The sequence below is a fragment of the Protopterus annectens genome, chromosome 15.part0 (assembly GCF_019279795.1).
Source record: "Protopterus annectens isolate FY-2018-M chromosome 15.part0, PAN1.0, whole genome shotgun sequence".
Taxonomy (NCBI): Eukaryota; Metazoa; Chordata; order Ceratodontiformes; family Protopteridae; genus Protopterus; species Protopterus annectens.
The window spans coordinates 373,493,290-373,513,208 of NC_056749.1; the positions used below are offsets into that span (position 1 = coordinate 373,493,290).

The window sequence follows — 19,919 nt, forward strand, 5'->3', positions numbered from 1 at the left end:
TATATAAAGAATATATATATAAAAACATTTCTGAAATCACAGCTATAGGTAAATATCTATATCCATAAAGACAATCTATCATTTCCATTTTAATGTTTCAATAGTCTATCCTTCAAGAATGGTTTGATCGAAACCCTATCCTTCAAACCTTTACCTCTGTCTGATTGCATCCTAATTATCCATTTTATTTCTTGCTTCTCTGTATGATTCTTTACGTTCCCTATTCTTTTAAATCTTCCAATCAAGTCTAACACCGTAAATCTGAATTTATGACTTAAATCATGGTTTAATACATGCTTGGCTAGTGCATTAGTCTCATCCTCATGATTAATAGCATAAACATGCTACCTCTCTCTCTCTCAATGTCCAGTTTGTTTTTCTTGTATAGAAGCTGGTGCATTTCATACAACTAGCTAAGTAGACAAAATCTCTAGACCTGCAGCCAGCATAATGTCTGAATGTGTAAGTCCTATTGGTGTCAGGATGTATAAAAATATTAGAACACAGCATATATGAACATTGATTGCAATTTCTGCATGGGAAAGTGCCTTGCCTATTAGATGTCACCCAATTCCCCTTATTTTCTTCATAACAAAGTAGTCTTTTCAGATACTATTTCAATAGCTATATCTAGGTTTAGGACCAACCAGAGTTCGAATTTCATTATTTGTAGTCAAAATGGCCCACTTCCTATTTATTATTTTACATATATTCCTGTTGTTATTTGAATAGGTTATGTTCAGCCTAATTTGTGTATTAGTTGAATTGGCATGCCTCATTATTGTGTTGATTCGGTTGCATTCACATTCTTTTTCTTAAAATAGGGTCTCCCCTTCCCTTCTCTGTCTATCACCACACTGGATTCTTTAAAACATCACTTTCTTTCCTGGGGTATCCCCTCATGATAAATTAATCTCTCTGGATATCTAAAGTTTGCTCACATTTAGTACCATCACTAGTTAGTTTAAATATTCTCCATCCCTGATTAATAACCATGTTTTGATATGTGTGTCTAGGGAGCATACTCGTACGATGAAGTAGGCTATTCTTCCTGCAGCTCTTTTTATATAGTGATGTTGTAAAACTATTGTTTTATCTCATAATGAGGACGTCTAAAAATTCAATATCTGATCTAGACCATTTGCCTTCAAATTTCAGAAAGGTGGTAGTTTGATTGAGATATTCAGTAAATAAACATAAGTCAACTTCCGTGCCCCCCCCATAGGAAGAAGACATAATCTACAAATCTTTTGTAATATTTAATACTCCTAACATATTCTGTATCTATGATGAAGGTCTTCTCCCATTGGGCCATGACCAGATTGGCGTAGGAATTCACACAAGGCGTTCCCATCCCCACCCCTTTTGTCTGCAAATAATACTTATCAGCGTATACAAAAACGTTATTCTCCAGAATAAGCTCAAGTAGCAGCATACATTTCATCACTTTATCTCTGCTGACACTTCTTGCACATAAAATCTGTCTAATATTCTTACCCTTCTATATTTGGTATCATGGTAAACAACAACTTCACATCTAACGTTACCCATTAATTAACCCTTCATTGCACACAGTAAAATAAAATGATAATGCAACCACCTGTCGACACCTGAAAACTTATGTTTTCCATACATACTGGCTTGTTTTCCATTAAATACACAGTTATAAAAGGTTATAAAAATATATATGTCATACATATAAAATAGAGGTTATATTATATATCACTTAACCAACCAGGTAGGCACTAAACGTTCAGGTACCATGCATTTAATTTGTATATGTGCCTAAAACCATGTAAATTAATAAATACTAAATATTTTAAAATTTTTTTAATTAAATTAATAGTTATTGCACATATATATGTTAAATTTTTTAGTGGATCTGTATATAAATATTAAATAATGTAATAATTACTATCCATTGCTTTAGTTACTTTTTCGGGTCGAGGATTAAGAGATTTTCAGCTTTAGCAATAGGATCCTTCAGTATATCAGAATTTATTTATGTTATCATGTAACTGAAGAGGGTTTACTTTTAAGAAATTCCTAAACTCAGAGCTATTTACAGGGGAAGTACCACCAGTTTTAATGGAAAAGGTCACTAAATTATAGTCTAATTTAACAAATATGATGATACATATGGAGCTGTGCTGGAAGTGGCCATATTTGTGGGGACTAGATCCAGGATGTTGGGGCTCCTAGTCGGATGGGTAATAATTTCAGAAAGAGAGTTAACATTTATAATGTCATGGGAGTGCTGGGTAGCCCTCTACCACAAGAAGCAGCTTGTTAACAGCCAATAGCCTTAATCCTGTGCGGTGACTGCCAGATACTAATCATAAACTACGTAATGCATCCTGTTAGCCTTCCTTTTCTCTCCATTTGAAGCTTTTCTCCCTGAGTCATCATTGAAAAAGGACTGTTACTCATTTGGATTTACCTGCTCAACATGGAAGTTTGGATGTTTTACAATTATCTCTAAGAGGCTCTTGAGACTTATTGAGAGGTTTGGTGAAAGAATGTAAAGGCATGTCTGCACTAATGGAGTGGTGGACAAATGGCATGAGCAAATATGAGTGACCATGCCAACAGAAGAAGACTGATATATGAGAATGGTGGAATAAACTGCAGCAATAAAAACAGTAGCTCTGCTTATCTTCTTACACTCTTTACTAGGGTCACTTTTCAAATAAAAATAGTACACATTTTGTGGCTTCCAGTCACTAGCATTGGCAGTGTGAAAAGTGCCTTAAAATGTACGTTTGTTCGTCATTCTAACCAAGACATGAGCACCACAAGTAGTACATGCTTAAAATGAAGCATGTCTCTCTCTTCTTTGCTGTATTTTCATAAGCTGTATGGTACATATGTTAATGTACATGTTTGCCCTACTATAGAACATATCTTACATACCATTATAATACAGTAGTGTTAAAATACTCGGGGAATTTTCAGAATTTAATGCAAACCTGATGTGAGTGAGTGAACGGCAGTATAATTTTAACCAAAACCCAAGATCCTTTTTGTTTGGGGACAATCACACCCTTTGCTAATATATTTTATCAAGAGAATGATATGGAAAAAATGCAAACACTAAGGAACAGCAAACTGAAAGAGCGCACTTTGCACTTATCTAGTATTCTAGCCATACCTCTAAATTGTCCAGAATTTTTCAGAATGCCCTAAAATGCATCCAGTCATATTTGAGTGCTTCTTATATGCATACATTCTATCATACCGTATAATTTTGCGGACTGTATGAATTTTTAATTTACCTATATATTTTTGGACTTGTTTTCCTGTGAAATGTATTTTGTACTGTTTTTTTTTTCTTGAATCTTTTCTAGTCTTTCAAAACTTGGCTATATCCAGTGGGACAATTATGGTTAAACAAAATTCATTAACGCACTAGACAGATGTAAAGAAAGTTTGTACTTACTTGCATGTGCACTGTTAAATGTGTAGTTACGTGAAACTGTACTATTACTTTTTTGTGTATGTATATTACATATATGTATTTACATATACACGTCAGTATATTATACACTCAAATCAGTGAACTTCAAACTGAGGAAAAATCATCTATCTTCATCAATTCATTAAAAAAAAAAAAAAAAAAAAAAAAACTTTTTTTTTTTTTTGCAGAGGGGCAAGTCCATGTGCACCTCCCATGTGCAGGGGGGGTCTGCATCCTCCACCCCCCATTAATTATATATACCATCTCCAAGATTCCTCTACAGTGGGAATAAGCAAACTCCCTGATTGCCACTTTTTGTGATCTTGCAGCAAAACAGAGCTGTCAATGTTCAATCTGATTTTTGATTATCTGCAACTGTTTTTTTTCAATTTTGGATATATATATATATATATATATATATATATATATATAGAGAGAGAGAGAGAGAGACACACACACACACACACACACACACATATCTGTGTATGTTACAGCTTAAAATAATTTGAGGAGTTATATGTAGAAAAAAAAAGAAAATAACTGCTTGTCTGCTAGCTTCTTCATCGACAAGACATACTAGACATATACCTCTCTGGTTTCAGAGAAAAAGGCTAATTTTGAATGAAGCAGCTCTGCACTTTGCTTCACATCATTAGACTGTTGGGGCTTTTCAGGCTCAGTCATGAAACTGCTGAGATGAGTGATGAGTAATCTCATCCTCATAATGTCTTATCAAAAGGGTAATCAAAGCACTAGGGAAATTAAGGAAAAATCCACAAGAATAAGAAATGTATTGCAGAGAAGACTTAAAATCATTCTGTGAGGTAGGGGTCGATTTAGAAGGCAGCTGAGACTTAATCTAACACATTCTGATACCAATAAATCACCAGCACCTCACAGTTAACTCTGAGCTCCATAAAGTATGCAAAATGATAGTCCTTATCTAAACAAGGGTCAGGTGTAAAGTCCAAAGCTGTGCTACAAAAAAATCTGAACTAGTGTAGTGCAGGTCATCCCTCCACGTCCTCTGTCTGACCCTGTAAAGCATGTCCATAGATGTTTAGACCAATATGCTGTACAACATAATGGACTCTATTTCACCTGATGCAACACATGTAAAAAAGATGCAGTCTTTATTGTTTTCACATAAAAAATTCTTGCGCAATACATACTGATGCCTCAGAAGTTAGAAAAAATCACAAACATTTCATGTTGTGCCTAGTCAGACTGCTTGCCCTTTACATAAAGCCCACACCATCCCTGAGGTCTACTAGTGCTATTCTGCTTATGGGTGTACAGCTGTCACTGCCGTGTAACCTTTACATATGCTGATACTCTTCCCTAATGCATCCTAGTATGTTGTACAATACAAGAGCACAGACAGCAATAGTGTGCAGCCTTTACATCTGTGAACCTGACCCATATCTCTCAACCTCTTAGAGCAAGAGATCTGGACAAAGCCAGATATAATGGGGGACAAATGCCCAAACATAGGGGAAGTTTTTAAATATTGCTCTTACAAACGTAGAAAGTTCATAGAATAATACCTTTTGAATTAGCATGAATTTCCTGAAGGATATAAAGTCTGAAACTCAAATGACTGTAGGATACATTGCTCTGTGCACATTCATGTCACAGTGCATGTAGTGAGAGGGGCAGTAATATTAGTGTGATGCCTTTAGACTGCTAAACAGTATGGTGGATGTATCTGAGTCAGTATGCATTCAGGTTGCTTTGGGGTATATGGTGGAATCCTTTGTCCATAGTTTCTATCAAATTCATGTTGGATTGCTGATGGAAATCTCAGTCATTCCAAGGAATTAGCACTAAAGAAAATTACTGTTAGTGATAAAGGAAAAAAAAAGTGTTTTGTTTGGGGGCTTTTTCTTTGTAGGGGCAAGCTCTTCCATTTGCCCTGTGTAAGAGGACTTACACCACCAACTTAAGTCTACTAACTCCTGAGTTACATTGGCAATATGGCATCATCAGTGATCACTGAAAACAGTTTTCAGTAGGATAATGATATTGATTCACAAGGAATGGTGCTTGCCAAAACAGCTGTCAGTGAATTGATTGCCTCCTTATGTGTCTGCCCCCTTCAATTGGAAGGTTTGGGATCTCTGAAATGGTGAAAAAAATTGGGAGAACTTTTGTAGGACTCTGCATGGGAAATGCTTTTCTGGCTTTCCTGGATGACCTCTAGATTTCTAACCAAAAAAGGTATACTAGAAAAAGATATGAAATCTCTTAAATATCTTGGACAACATGTTCTCTCACATGTGCACTGGGGTGGTCTGAAATTAAAAAAAACAGAATATTCCCAGTGCATTACTGGAAAAAAAAGAAATGACCATGTAAAAAAATCAGCTAGGCAAAAATGGGTTATTCTGTTATAAAATAAGAAGTTACTAATTATGAAATACAGTGTTGCTTAGGTATGTTAACTTTTATCCCAGAATATCCTTAGGTTGCTAATTGGCTAATCTTCTTGCAGAAGCAGAATGTTCAAGCAGCCATGAACAAACAACAAAGAAGAAAGATGTTGTCTAATGCCTGGATGTCTGAAGGTCCCTGAACCTCAGGATCTTTTTTTGTGGAATGAGCATATATTCGAGCCATTTGGGAAGTGGTATAGAAAGACAGTCCGGAACATCTGTGACCCTTACACTGTAATGAAGTAAGTTATGGGCTCAAGCCCACAGTTTGTAGCAGATCTAGACTATGATGTTTTCACTTATTAAATATATGATCTTGAATAATCAAAATATGTGTCATCTGCACCCAAGTTATGAAGGACCATGGTACGTTATGGTGCACATTTAAGCAAGCAGTTCAGTTTTACAAGTAGAGCTAAGGACTAATACATGTTTATGGTTGACATAAAATTATGAAAAAGACTACATTAACTAGACACTGAATAAGTTAATATTAATTTATGAAGTTATAATTAGGTGTTATAGTAATTATGTTTGAGGGGATTATCTTAAGTATTTCTTTTTTACATGGTTGTCGGTGTGGTTATTTTGAGTTTAGTTTACTTTTGTGATAGCTTCCTTTCTTATTCAGTTTACTGTAAATGGTGCTATATATTCTGTGATACAATGTTAAGAGTCAGTAAGCACATTTTATTATTAGCTTCTTTGTATAGGTTTTTGTAAACCAGAGAGAGGGTAGGCTTATTTCTAAGATTTCAAAAGATGGAGGAGTTGTGAAATTCTTATGGTCCAGTATACTTTTTCTGCCTTACCCAGAGATGTGAAGAGTCAAATAACTCAGAGAAATGTAGGGAACGGTGAAAGGTACTTGTAAAGAGCATGATGGATAAAGGACTAAATTCCAAAGGAAAACATGATGAATAAAGGACAAAATTCCAAAGAAAAAATGCATTTTGTTATGAGAAGCATTAAGACTGCTTAGCCTAAGGATCCTTCTCTGTACTCAGTCTCCTACAGGTTACTGAGAGGTGGTCTATGCCTGACATGTAAAGCGTCATCAGATCCAGCTCTGATGGAACTCTTGCACATCCACAAAACAAACAGCACCACAAACACTAGATCGAAGGACATGAACTTCACCTGTGACATAAATAGAATATGCTTAATGACCAATATGTCTCAAAGGATCCCTGCACCATGAAATAAGCTTTCTATTCATGTGAAGCAGAGTTCATCCCTGACCCTATTCAAACAAAGCCCTGATTAATTGTTAGGAAATCACAAATTCACCCCTGGTCTGGTCCCTGTGTCTCTGAGGGACAGAGGTCAACAGTAAGCAAATTAATCCTCGACTAACATAACCCCACCACCACATAATCCTTGGGTGTACCTTTATTAACATACACCACCATATAGGTGTCCAAGGTACTTGGGGGGGACTGGATTGACATGCATGGCTAGGCTCATAAAGACCCCACTGGCCATTATCTTAGTATAAACCTATGAATTTATGAACTGGTATGGCATAGTCTCAGTAGAGTAGCTGAGAGAATTGCATAAAGCACCTGGTAAAAACTGCGAAGCTTATTCACAGTTGCCAAAAGTAGCAGAAAGTGCAAGCTGTATGACTTATGGAGGAGTACAACAACAAAAGGGTACAGTCCCAGAACATGGATAACAACCACTGGCCTTCTCACCTTTAAGTGGAGGTATATGTCTCATGATTCATGGGAAGCCTGACCTTGAATGGGAATGATGAACCACAACAGAAAAAAAATAATCAGTCAATGCAAACCATATTCTAAATCTGGGGGTTTTGACTTAATCTAAAAGAAGGGGAGATGTTCAAAATGAGTTTTTAAAATGTGAATCCAGATGACAGATTGAAATATAGGCCTATGTTTTATTATTTTTTAAGAATAAATACAAAGTTTAAAGAATAAATGGCAGTATATGTTCAAAAATGTTGACTTTTTTAATTCTATTTTTACACTGAGTTTTTGTTGTCTTTCTGTGCAGTATTTTTTTCCATTATTTAAATCTTATGAACCTTGTGTGTGTTTAATTTTGTGACTAATTAAGGGTTGTGTGTCACTAAATATTTCACAGTTACAAAAACCTTAACTATTTCCTCATTAATATATTCCACGTTTCTCTGTGCCTGCTTTTGTATTTGGATATCTCTTCTGCATTTATTAGCATTTGATTTATGTGGTGGCCAAGGGTCTGCTACTGGATGATAATTTCACATTTATATCTGTTTTGTACTTCATAGTTACAGACTGTATTAAAATACAAGTGAAGGGTCTTACAATACCCCAGAAGTATTTGTTGATAATTGTCTAGACCAAGGTTGAAATATTTTGTATTACTTTAATTATTGAGGGACTGACATCCTAATCCACTGCTTTTAAGATAAGTTTCACACATCGTAAATGTGTTGACTTGAAAGTTTCCAGTTTAAAATCAACCAAATTTGTAATTATTTAAGTAAATCAGGTTGCATGAAAGTTGTTTAATTAAAATGTATTAATATTTGAGATAGAGTGTTTTCTGTTGAGCTAAGTATATTCAGCCACTTGTCAAAGAACATGAATGCTCTAGCTATTTCACACAGTATTGTGGCATGGTTAATACTGTGTGAACTACCTGTGGAATAGCTGACACTGTATGAAATAGATGTGGCATGGCTGATACTGTGTTAACTAGATGTGGCATGGTTGATACTGTGTGAACTACATGTAACGTGGTTGATACATGAACTAAATGTAGCACTATTGATACTGTGTGAACTGGAAGTCGCATGATTGATACTATGTGAACTAGCTGTGGCATGGCTAATACTGTATGGAAATAGATGTAGCATGGCTGATATCTGTGAAATAGCTGCAGAAGAGTTGATAATGCGTGATCTACATTTAGCTTGGTTGATACTGTGGAAAAAGATGTGGCATTGCTGACTCAGTGTGAACTAAGTTAGCATGACTGATATTCTGTGAGCTAGATATGGCATGGTTGATTCTGTGTGAAATAGCTGTTGCATTGTTGATACCGAGTGAAATTAGATGATACATGACTGATACTGTGTGAACTAGATGGTAGCATGGCTGATACTGTGTGATCCAGATTTAGCATGGTCAGTGCTGTGGAACTAGATGTGGCATGTCTGATTCTGCATGAACTAAGCTATCATGGCTGATGCTGTGTGAGCTAGACATGGTATGCTTGGTACTATGTGATCTAAATGTAGCATAGCTGATACTGTATGACCTAGATGTGCCATGGCTGACACTGTGTGAATCAGATGTAGAATGGTTGATATTGCAGGGTTTAGCTGTGGCATGGATGATACTGTTTGACTTAGCTGTGGCATAGCTGATAAAGTGTGAAGTAGCTGTGGCATTTTCAAAACTGTGTGAAGTAGCTCTGTCACATGTGTGATACTATATGAACTTGACATAGCATAGGTGATACCGTGAAGTAGATGTGACATGGCAGATCATGTGTGAACTAGATGTGGCATGGCATATACTACATGTGTAACTAGACATGACATGGTTGATACTGTATCATCTAGATGTACGATTGATACTGTGGAAATAGATAAGGCATTGCTAATACTGCGTGAACTAGTTGTCTAAATGGTTGATGCTGTGTGAACAAGATTTAGCATAGTTGTTGCTGTGTAACTAGATGTGGCATGGTTGAAACTGTGTAAACTAGATATAGCAAGTTTTGTACTATGTGAACTAGATTTCCCATGGCTGATGCTATGTAACTAGAAGTGGCATGGTTGATACTGTGGAAGTAGATGTAGTTTGGTAGATACTATGTACCTATATGTGGCATGGCAGATACTACATGAACTAGAAGTGACATGACAGATACTGTATGTAACTAGATATGGTATGGTTGATACTATGTGAAACAGATGTAGGATGGCTTATACTGCATGAACTAGCTCAAACACAGTTGACACTGTGTGAACCTAATGAAGCATATGGCAAAACGTAGACCAATCCAAAAATGATTTAATATAAACGTTAGCCCTTTCATGCACCACACCTTAGTGCACTTCTTCAGACAAAACAGCATTAAAAAAACCCAAATAAATAGGTTGCTCTGTTAAGAAACCATAATTAATGATTAACAAAAAATTAGTACAATTAAAAAACTTACCCTAACTTTTAAAGCAACATTCTATTCTAAACAAATCACATCGAAAATATATATATACAACAAACAAAATTCCATCCTATTTGCAATTCATTAATTTAAATGCAGTTTAACTTCAATTTTAATCATATAAAACTGAATATATTACTTGACCACATATACAGTATTATAAATTAATCACAAAATACTACCAGAACCAACTGGAATACATTTAGCATTCTAAAGCTTTTAGTTTAAGTAAACACTTGATTAAACAAACATCATTAATGCCTGGGTATGCATAGGCATTAGTTTTGAGTTGCCATAATAGTTCTTGTTCTTCCAGCTTTAAGTGCCAAGGTCCCCCTCTGGGATTTTTAGGAACTTGTTGGACTATTAGGAACTTAAAACTGTGCATTATATTTTAAAATGTGCCTTGCCAGAGCATTAGTATTAACCCCCCTAGATATGGCATAGATGTGTTCATAAATGCGCTGCTTCAACTGACGTTCTGTCTTGCCAAGATAGAACACAGGGCAAGATTGACATGGAGCTAAGTATATTACACCTTGGGTCTCACAGTTAAATTTACTGGGAATCCCATACTTAATATTTTTGATATAAAAAGAGGCGCCAGTTTGAATGTATTTACAATAATTGCATCTACCACATTTATACATGCCTTTCTGTTTATTATGTTGTTGATGAGGTAGTTCAAATAATGCCTTCAAATTAGGGCTCTTCTTGAACACCATTACTGGCCTTATACCTAAAACCTTAGTAAGTGCTTGTTGTTGCAAAATAATGTCCCAGTTATAATGCAAAATATCTGTAAACTGTTCCGACACATCATTAAACTGGGTTGAAAAACTAGTGACATATTTTTCCCCATCTGTATTAGCTAACAATGTTGTTTGCATATTGTGCAAAGGATTACCTTCATAGCAATTTTCTTCAGGTGGATACCCTTTAGTTAGAAGTGGTCCCAAAATGTTATTCAACCTCTTATTATTAATCTCCTTACGTAGCTCCTTTATCAACCTCAATGGGTAACCACGATTAAGAAACATTTCTTGTAGAAAGTTACACTCTTGTTGGAAATCATTATCAGTTGAACACATTCTAGATGCTCTTACTAATTGTCCCTTGACAATCCCCCCCTTCTGAAAACCTGGATGGTTGCTTGAAAAATGTAGGAAAGAATTACTATAAAAAGGTTTCCTGTAAATTAAGGTTCTAAATCTATTTAAGTTTGTATCTTTATGCAACTGAATATCAAGAAAATTAATATTAGAATAGAATGTTGCTTTAAAAGTTAGGGTAAGTTTTTTAATTGTACTAATTGTTTGTTAATCATTAATTATGGTTTCTTAACAGGGCAACCTATTTATTTGGGGTTTTTTAATGCTGTTTTGTCTGAAGAAGTGCACTAAGGTGTGGTGCATGAAAGCGCTAACGTTTATATTAAATCGTTTTTGGATTGGTCTGCGTTTTGCCATTTTCTTTTCTTTTTCTCAGTTTAGTGTTTTACGTGTATTATGGGAACTTAATGAAGCATGGTTGATACTGTCTGAACTATATGTAGCATAGTTGACAATGTCTGAAATAGATGTGGCATGGTTGATACTGTGTGAAATAGATGCAAACTGGTTGGTACTGTGTGAATTAGCTGTAGCATGGTTGATAATTTGTGAAATAGATGTACCATGGTTGATAATGTGGGAACTAATCTGGCATGATTGATACTGTATGAAATAGATGTGGCTTGGCTGATGCTATGTGATGAAGATGTGACATGGCTGATACTTTGTGAACTAGCTGTCACATGGTTGATACTGTGTGAACTAGATTTAGTATGGTTGATGCTGCGTAACTAGATGTGGCATGGTTGATAATGTGGAACTAGATGTAGTTTAGTTAATACAGTGTAACTACATGTGGCTTGGCTAATACTATGTGAACCAGATGTGGCATAGTTGATACTGTGTGAACTAGATGTAGCATGGTTGATACAATATGAAATAGATGCATGGATGATACTGCATTAACTAGCAGTAGTGAGGTTGACACTGTGTGAACTAGTTGTGGAATGGTTAATAAATATGTGAAATAGATATGCCATGGTTGATAATGTGTGCAGTAATGTGGTATGATTGATATGGTATGAACTAGATGTGGTATGGCTGATATTGTGTGAACAAGATATGGCATGGCTGACATTTTGTGTACTAGATGTACCACAGCTGATACTGAATAAACTAGATGTGGCATGGCCAATACTGTGGGAATTATATATAACATTGACACACAGTGAACTAGATGTGACATGGCAGATACTGCATGAAATAGATGTAGCATAGTTGAATACAAAGTGGATTAGATGAAGCATGGATGATACTGTATGAACTAGATGTGACCTAGTTGATATTATGTGATCTATATGTGGGATGGAGGATACTGTGTGGACTAGCTGTAGGATCTTTGGTAATGTGTGAACTAGCTGTGGCATGGCTGATACTATGTTAAGTAGCTGTGGGATGGTTGAAACTGTGTGAACTCGATGTAGCATATTTGATACTGTGTGAATTAGATGTGGCATGGCTGATACTATATGCAGTAGATGTGACATGGTAGATAATATGTGAACTAGATGTGGAGTGACTGGTACTATGTGAATTAGATGTGTCATACTAATACCGCATGGAGTAGATGTGACATGGCAGATAATGTATGAACTGGATATGGAATGGTTGATACTGTGTTAACTTGATTTAGCATGACTGATACTTTATGAACTAGATGCAGCATGGCTAATAATGTGTGAACTATATGTGGCTTAGCTGATACTGTATGAACTAGATGTAGCATGATATTCCGTAGATTTGATATAGTGTGGTTAAATGCTGCATGATCTAGAGGTGGCTTGTGTGATACGGTGTGAACTAATTGTAGCTTGGTTGATACCATGTGAACTAGCTGTAGCATGGTTTCTACTGTATGAATTAGCTGTGGCATAGCTGATATTGTATGAATTGGATATAAGATGGTTGATACTGAATTAACTAGCTATATCATGGCTGATATGGGATGAACTAGATGTGGCATAGTTGATAATGAACTTACTGCATATCCGTAAATCAAATGGGTATAGGGATACCCTTTCCAGGGACTTAAATATGGCCTCTGACTTAAATAGGACATGCTGGAGGGACAGATTTATCTCCCAAGTGATTGCCACATCTTTGGAACAGGCTATGAGTTCATGTGAATCAGAGCACCTCTATGACACTGTTTATGAGGAACCTGGATGATTGAATTGGGCACCGTAAATTCTTACCAGGGATAACACCCACAACCCTCCTGGACATGGGCAGTCATCACTAATGCAATCTTGGGTATTGACTAGTACCTCTACGATATTACATTGGGTTGAAACAGCTAGGCTTAAATTGACCTCTGGGTCGATAGCCTAGTAATCCCGTGTGATCCTATGATCCTATGTGTGAAATAGCTGTATCATGGTTGACAATTTGTGAATTAATGTGGTGTGAGTGATACTATATGAGCTTGATGTAACATGGCTGTTTGAACAACATGTGGCATGGTTGATACAGTCTGAACTATAAATACCATGGTTGAAAACTTTATGATTCAGATGTGGCTTGGTTAATACTTTGTGAAGTAGGTGTATCATAGTTGATACTGTATGAACTAAGTGTGGGATGGCTGATACTGTGTTAGCTATTATTATCATTGTGGATACTGTGTTAATTATATGTACTGTTATTGATAATGTGTGATCTAGCTGTAACATGGCTGATGTTGTTTGAATGAGGTGTGGCATGGCTGATGCTGTTTGAACTAGCTGTGGCATGGCTGATACTGTGTGAAAAATCTGTGACATGGTTGATACTGCATGAACTAGCTGTGTCATTGCTGATCATGTTTGAACTAGCTGTGACACCAAATTCACAAAACGAAACAAAACTTTTTGCATGCAAGCAACATGCATCCTTCTCATTTGATTAAGGCTTTACCTGAACGGGAATTTAAGAGAATTTTAAGGAATACCTCGGACTCGGATTTATGGGATGAAGCTTGTGATTAAATTTTTACAAGACTTTCATCTAGAGGGTATGAGAGAGTTGTACTCTTAGGTATTAAGAACAGGTTATGTAGAGGTAAAGCTTTAAGACGGGGTGGTTATCATAGCCATCATTATCAGTCGTTAATTGCATCTGAACAAGAAGATATATTTTTTGTGTCTAGATATTCTGATTTTTCAATAGTTGTTGAAAATATTCTTAAAGAATTGTGGCATGTTGTTTGTGATGATATAAATATTGGATATTTGTTCCCTAGGCATATTACTTTTTCATATGGCAGGTACAATAATCTGAAAGTATTATTAAACAGAAAATTGGAATATTCGACTGATATGAATGTTGGCATGCAATGTTGTGGTCGTTGTTTAGTATGTGATAAGGTCAAAAACCTGCATGGAATGAAAATAAATGGTAAAAGGTATTTAGCCCTTGAGAAATTTGCTTGTTTGTCATCTGGGGTTGTATACATTTTAAGATGTGATTGTATCACACCCTTATGGTATATAGGACAAACCACCAGGAAGGTTAAGGTTCACATTCTGGAGCATTTAGGGGACATTAGGAGGGGTAATATGGACAGTCCTGTGGCTTCCCATTTTGTTAAAACACACAATGGCAACACTGATGGGTTTACTTTCAGTGTATTGGCAAGACCACATTTTTGTGCAGGTAATTTTAAGATTGAACTTAGTAGGTTAGAACATAGAATGATTCTTGGGTACCATACATTATACCCCAGGGGAATGAACTTAGTGGCATTATAATGTGAATGTTTGGTGTAGCATTTGGTTAAGTATTTTGATTAAGCATATTCATGAATTTACATGAATTCATATGTATTTAAATATATTATATATTTATGTTTTCATACAGTTCAGCATTTAGTAATAGTATGTAATTAGTATTTTGTATTTATAAATTTGATATGTTGATAAATTGTATTTATTATAATTGTTGGCATTATAAGGATTAATGATGTAATGATTTAATAATTTAATGAATTAATTGATGAGTATATAAATAGGATGTGTTTATATGGTTATTTGTTCCATTGAAGGCGAATTGCCGAGGTACCAGGACGAATGTATTAAATGGAAAACTTTTTTCATCCTATTGCTTGACTCCTTTCGTTTTGTGAATTTGGTGTTTCTTCCATTTATGGTGGCTGTATCTAGTGATGTCCTTCAAGAATGCAACTGCAGTCATAACATGTGGGTTGTCCTGCCTCAGGCAGCCCTCGGTCGGCCGGATTCCAAAGTCTGGGTCCGACGTCGGCTGATGTCGCTTTTCTCTCCGACGTCAGAGTGGCTGGAGTACATAAGCATCAGCCGACGCCATTTTCTTCTGTCTTTCTTGCCGCGCGGTGCCCGAAGCAGAAGCAGTTCACAAGTGCCGGTCGGTCAGCTCCTGTATTCTTCGATACCGAAGTCATCAAAAAAGCTAAGTACCCCATTGGGGACCTTTTCTTGCCTCAGCCGATGTCAGAAATTACTGAAAAAGTTAACAATTGTCTTTTTTGCGGTAAACAAATACCTCATAAGGATTTCCACTCTTACTGTCTCCCTTGCCTGGGCCCAGACCACGACGTCTCGGCCTGCGTAGCCTGTGCTCACTTCAACAAGCGCACTCTCAGGCGCCGGGCGGAGTTCGCTGAAGATTTCTTCGGCGATAAATTTGCTTACACCATGCCGTCGGATCTCCCGACATCGCAAACTCCCAAAAAGCGTAAAGACCGGGACCGACACCCTCGGCCAGCGTCTACCTCCGACTCCATGCCAAAACCTAGCGTGAGTGCTCCGGTTCCCTCTGAGACGGTCTCTCCACCGCTCCGAACCGAAGACACCGCATTACCGACGACTCAGATTCCAGACCCGACGCCAGTTATCGACTTTCCTCCGGATACCGAAACCGAGGAAATGCCCGAGACCATTGCTGTAGACAAGGTCACTCCTGCACGTGGAGCTGCCAGGCCCCTTATGGCCATGTCTATTAAGGCCTACACTAGGGCTAAGGCAGCCAGCAAAACAAAGCATATTACTTCTAAATCCTTTCCTCAGCCTACTCCAGAGACACAAATTATGTCCATGGCTGCTGATTTAATTTCCATGATTAGAGGTTCACAGGCCCATCCTGAGAGAGGATCCCAGCCTCCTTCTGATAAAAGGCCCCGGTTGAACCCTCTGACCCTACTCCTTCAGATGAAGAATCTGAGGGCTCTGTCCACTCTGATAGCCAGGAAGAACTCTTCCAGACCTATGAGGACTCGGATGCAGATGATTCCATCCCCTCGGCCTCCCCTCCTGAGGATATTTCTTTTGGGGAAGTGCTGCACACCATGAGGGAACATTTCAAGTGGCAAGGTCAGGAATATTCTGATTCTAGGAAACGCCTTAGGACTTTCCTTAAGAAGCCTCAGCACAGGCCCTTAGCTATTCTTCCTGTACTTGATGTTCTGGATGATTTGTATTCTGATTCTAGTGCTACCCCTGATTCTCTTCCTCCTGCTCCAGCCAAGCCAGACAGGTATTACAGGGTCCCAGAAACTCATTCCCATTTATTCAGGGCCCATACTGCTGATTTGGAAACTATTTCACAGGGGCCTAAAGGAGTTTCAGCCTCCACCTCTAAAAATCCTTTGCCCTCCAACAGGGAAGCTAGGTCATTAGAGATGGGGCAAAAGGTTTACACATCCACTACCTTATCTATGAGAGCTTTAAATTGCCTTTTTCATATGTTACAATATCAGGATTATCTGTTAGAAGATTTACAAAAAACATTAGCCACTCCTGATCCTTTAGATAGGAAGACTTTGCAGGAAGCTGTACATAACACTCAGCAAGTAAGCAATCACTTCCTGCAGTGTGGATATGATGCACTAGAAGCTTCATGTAGGGCAGCTATGACAGGGGCAGTCATCCATAGACATGCTTGGTTAAAGGATCAACCTCTACCAGATCATGTAAAAGCAAAACTTCTGGATGCACCTTTGGAAAAGAACAAGCTTTTTGGTGCAAATGCTAAGGATGTGTTAAAGACCATCGAAGAAAAAGCAAAATCAGTGCAGACGGTGAAAGATTTCCTTCAGGTTCAACCCCCCAGATTCAGTAGGAATTGGCCTTCAAAAAACTGGTCCTTTCCTAATCCAGAAAAGTTTCAAAGGGGTAAGAACAGACGTGGCCGAGGAAGAGGCCAATACAGAGGCCCTTACAGGGGACGACAATGGCAGCCAGGAAACCAAAGAAGTGACGCAGGGGTTTCAGCTGCCCCGCAACCTCAATCTCAAAGACTTTCCTCTACTACCGCCTACCAGGGAACAAATAAAAGCTCCCTTGGGCGGGAAATTATCCCTGTTTGCAGAAAATTGGCACAGACTGACAAAGGACAAATGGATTTTGGACATTATAGACCGAGGGTACAGGTTTCATTTTCATACCTTACCAAGAAAACAAGGCATGCCAAACCTACCACAAAACCAGAGGGCAGAGGCTATCAAGCAAACCACTCTGCTGACTCGGATGAAAGCTATAGAAAGAGTTCCACAACAAGAGCAAGAACAGGGGTTTTACTCAAGACTGTTCCTTGTTCCAAGAAAAGAATCTCAATGGAGACCAATACTGGACTTGTCCGCATTAAACACCTTCCTAATAGTACCAAAGTTCAAAATGCTGACTTTACAGCAACTCCTTCCCATGCTGGGCAAGGGGTCTTGGCTGATTACTCTGGACCTCAAGGAGGTATACCTGCATGTCCCCAGCAGACACAGCTGCAGAAGATACCTCAGATTTCTTGCAGGGCCAGAGCATTATCAATTCTCAGCATTGCCATTTGGCTTATCTACTGCACCCAGAGTATTCACAAAATGCCTGGCTTCAGTAATTGCTCATTGAAGGCTCCAGGGAATACAAATTTACCCGTACCTGGACGACTGCCTCATACAAGCGGACGACAAATTGATGTTGACAAAAAACCTGGATTATGTCATGCGATTACTTCAAGCTCTGGGATACACAGTCAACTTCCAAAAGTCAAGACTGCAGCCATCCCAGCAAATAATCTTCCTAGGAGCCAAACTAGACACAGCCTCTCAGATGGCTTACCTGATAGAAGACAAGCAAGAGAAGTTAATTCATTACTTCAAAGGTTTAGCAAAACTCACCCAGATGACTGCAAGGAGATTCCTACAGGCCCTGGATTACATGGCATCCTGCATTCTACTGGTTCCATTAGCAAGACTACACATGAGAAAGCTTCAATGGTACCTAAAAAGCATTTGGTCTCAAAGCAGCAACAACTTGGAGACAATCATACCGCTCATCCCATGCCTACAAAAGGAATTCCTATGGTGGGCCTCGGTGAGCCAGGCAAACACAGGTATGTCATTCAAAAAACCACAGATAACACAGACCATGACCACAGACGCCTCAGACCTTGGATGGGGAGCGCACATGGAAGGCAGGTGTATTCAAGGACAATGGACTCCAAAGGAAACACATCTGCATATAAATCAAAAGGAAATGCTGGCAGTAATGCATGCCATCGAGGCCTTTCAACACCAGCTCCAGCAAGGCCATTTACTGATACGGACAGACAACACCACTGTGATGTGGTACATAAACAAGCAAGGGGGCACCCACTCTTACCCCCTTTGCAGACTGACAATGCATCTTTGGGAGAAATCACTGAGCCTAAACATCCAGTTGCAATCCCAGTTTGTTCCAGGAAAAGACAATGTGTTGACGGACAGCCTAAGCAGGAATTTCACAGACCCACACGAGTGGAGGTTACATCCGAAGGCCTTCAGACAACTCACTTTGACATGGGGCAAGCCAGAAGTGGACCTATTTGCCTCTCACCTCAACCATCTTCTACCAAAATTCTGCACAAGGACATATCATCCAAAAGCTTAAAATAGATGCCCTCTCATTCAACTGGAACTCCCTAACAATCTATGCATTTCCACCTCTGCCACTGATTACCTCAGTATTACTAAAGATCAAAGCAGAGAGACCCAAGGGAATCATAATAGCTCTGGACTGGCCAAGACAACACTGGTACCCACTACTACGGAGCTTATGTCACACCAGGAGGTGGGCCCTTCCCCAATGGCCTCTACTTTTGACTCAACACAATTTCGAAACAGTGCATCCAAACCTTCAGACACTGCAGCTAACAGCCTGGGAGATCCCATGAATACCTACAGCCTATCTCTCTCCAAGGAAGTTCAGCGGATACTGACAGAGGCTCGAAGACCATCCACCAGAAAGGTTTACTTAGCAAAGTGGAAAAGATTCAGCAATTGGAATACCAGCAAGGGACATGATGCATCTTTGTTGAACATCCCACTCATCTTGGAATATTTGGCAGATATGTTAAAGAACGGCCTCTCATACTCTTCCATAAAGATACACGCATCTGCTATTTCAGCTAGATACAACAGTGATCCTCCTGTTTTTTCACATCCATTACTAAGGCAATTCCACAGGGGAATCAAAAACATTAAGCCACCAAGAAAGGCCCCAGTGCCAGCCTGGGACCTCAATTTTGTCCTAGAAAAACTGACTCTACCTCCATTTGAGCCAGCAGCTACAGTTGACTTGCAATTTCTCTCATGGAAGACAGCTTTCCTGTTGGCAATTACCTCAGCAAGAAGGGTTTCGGAGCTACAGGCCCTAATGGCAATACCACCCTTTATTATTTTTCACAGAGACAGGGTTTCATTAAGGACCAACCCTACTTTTATGCCAAAGGTGGTATCTAGGGTTTCTT

The 19,919-nt window shown here is 38.3% G+C and overlaps 1 protein-coding gene across 4 annotated transcripts in view; it reads left to right on the top strand.

The window, feature by feature from the left end:
• The window catches only part of DRP2 (dystrophin related protein 2), a 4,029,288-nt gene that overhangs the window by 1,292,823 nt on the left and 2,716,546 nt on the right, over positions 1 to 19,919 (top strand). For all 4 annotated transcript variants that reach the window (XM_044057118.1, XM_044057116.1, XM_044057114.1 and 1 more), the window contains exon 4: positions 5,952 to 6,134. The gene's annotated coding sequence lies outside the window, so the exon portion shown is untranslated. The remainder of the gene's footprint in view (positions 1 to 5,951; positions 6,135 to 19,919) is intronic.